Source organism: Diadema setosum, chromosome 7, assembly GCF_964275005.1.
Source record: "Diadema setosum chromosome 7, eeDiaSeto1, whole genome shotgun sequence".
Taxonomy (NCBI): Eukaryota; Metazoa; Echinodermata; class Echinoidea; order Diadematoida; family Diadematidae; genus Diadema; species Diadema setosum.
Window position 1 is genome coordinate 40,104,190 of NC_092691.1, and position 2,002 is coordinate 40,106,191.

Below are 2,002 nucleotides of genomic sequence, written 5' to 3' on the forward strand. Positions count from 1 at the left end.
TGGGACATGTCTGGGGCATTTGCCCAAACAGTTCTCACCCAGCATGATTACAACCTGTGAAACCTAAGAGCAGAATGAGGGGGCAGCAGTTGATCTTCATGAGCATTCTACTGACTTGGGGATACACCTTGAGTGTTATACTGACCAAACAAATGGGTTTAACTAGAATAATAATTTACAGATGCAATCCTGTACAGCATTCAATTTAACAGTTCCTGAGGGAGGGTCATACAAACAAGCTGTAATGGAGCATTTCCGGCATGTTCCATCTCTCGAGCACTCTTGGCGTTGAGCAAGAGCTGACTGGGTTGGTATCCCTGCAGTGACTGGGTTGGTATCCATGCAGTGGCTGGCTTGGTGGGGCATTGTTGGCTTGGGGCAGGGGAGATGGTGTTTGGTTGGTGTCTTCATACACCTTTGGCAAGAAGCTGCTTTTGTGGCACATATCTGGTAAGGGGTTGGTGCTGAAAGGCAAATCAGAGTTTAAAAAATATTCTTCAAGAAGAACCACAATTACATGACAGCCAGAGAAGGATTACAGTCATTCAAGCTACTGCCCATAATTCATTTGACTACTCTTAAAATGTGTACAATTAAATTTCATGACTTAACGTTCAGTGGCATCTTAAATAAGAACATTACACTTTTTCTATTGCTCAATAATCATTAACAAAAATTTACAATACAACTGTACCAACTAAAATTTCAATTTATTAATCCCTGTTTGAGGAACTTGAGTGCAAGTTGAAAAGAGCAAGAATTATAATTTACAGATGCAATCCTGTATCCAATTTACCAGTTCCTGCGGGAGGGTCACACGCTTGGATGTTCTGTCTCTTGAGCACTCTTGGCGTAGAGCAGGAGCTGACTGGGTTGGTGTCCCCGTAGTGGCTGGCTTGGTGGGGCATTGTTGGCTTGGGGCAGGAGATGGTGTTTGGTTGGTGTCTTCATACACCTTTGGCAAGAAGCTGCTTTTGTGGCACACATCTCGCAAGGGGTTGGTGCTGAAAGGTTAATTCAGAGTTCAAAAAATACATATACTTTGAGAAGGACTACAGTACAATTCAATTACACAACAATTATAATTATTCTAAATATTTGTCAGGAATGAAACTAATTGCAAAAATGTATACAACTGGAATTTATACAGTTCAATTCCAATGGCATTTATAAAGGAGAGCATTGTCTTTCTATTGTTCAAAGATCATTATAGAAATTTTACAAAGAGGCAAAAGAAAAAAGTGAAATAGCAACAATTGAGATGAAAATAAAATGACATTTGGCATGAACGTAGTATACGAAACATGCATTTGTCAAGTCTATTAAAACACAGTGGAACCAGAAGTAAATAATATTTCATTTGTCACAAAAACATTGGTACATCACCCCATTGTATTCAAATTGTCAAAATGCTAATGCTACGACTGTGATAGTATGACTAGTATGAGGTGGTACATTATTATGATTGCACATATTCCCATACCATCATAATGTATTTTGAATTCATCAAACTATAGAATGTAGAAGGGCAATTCCGCGGTAACGGAATTACAAATCAGAGAATTTTGGCTCATATTCTTTCACCCTGTATACAGGATTGATTACTTTGCCTTCTCTTAATACATTTAAAAGATGCAGAGGTACTCACACTGTCACCCCAAATACAAATTTGTTAAATGTTCTCACTTGGTTGGTTACAAAGGAGGTCTATGTGCGATGGTAACGGAATTACCAGAGAATTTAGTCACAACTTCAACTCTGACTTTGGGAGTTGTTTCTCTGAAATCTATAACACATACACTGTAGGTTGTTGTCTGATTTCATCTTTGATTGTGTGGACTTCAATTCAGTTGTATTGTTTTTCAAATATTTCATCACATTTTCCAAGCAGCACGCTTTTTCCCTGTAAAGTCAGTGGTAACGGAATTACACAAATGGTAACGGAATTACGCCTTCTGAAATACACTGGAAAAAATACACATTCTTGGTACTCATGTATTCT

At 38.4% G+C, this 2,002-nt stretch overlaps 1 pseudogene; it reads right to left on the reverse strand.

The window, feature by feature from the left end:
* Positions 1-200: 200 nt before the first annotated feature.
* On the reverse strand, positions 201-908 carry LOC140230623 (uncharacterized; annotated as a pseudogene).
* Positions 909-2,002: the final 1,094 nt, after the last annotated feature.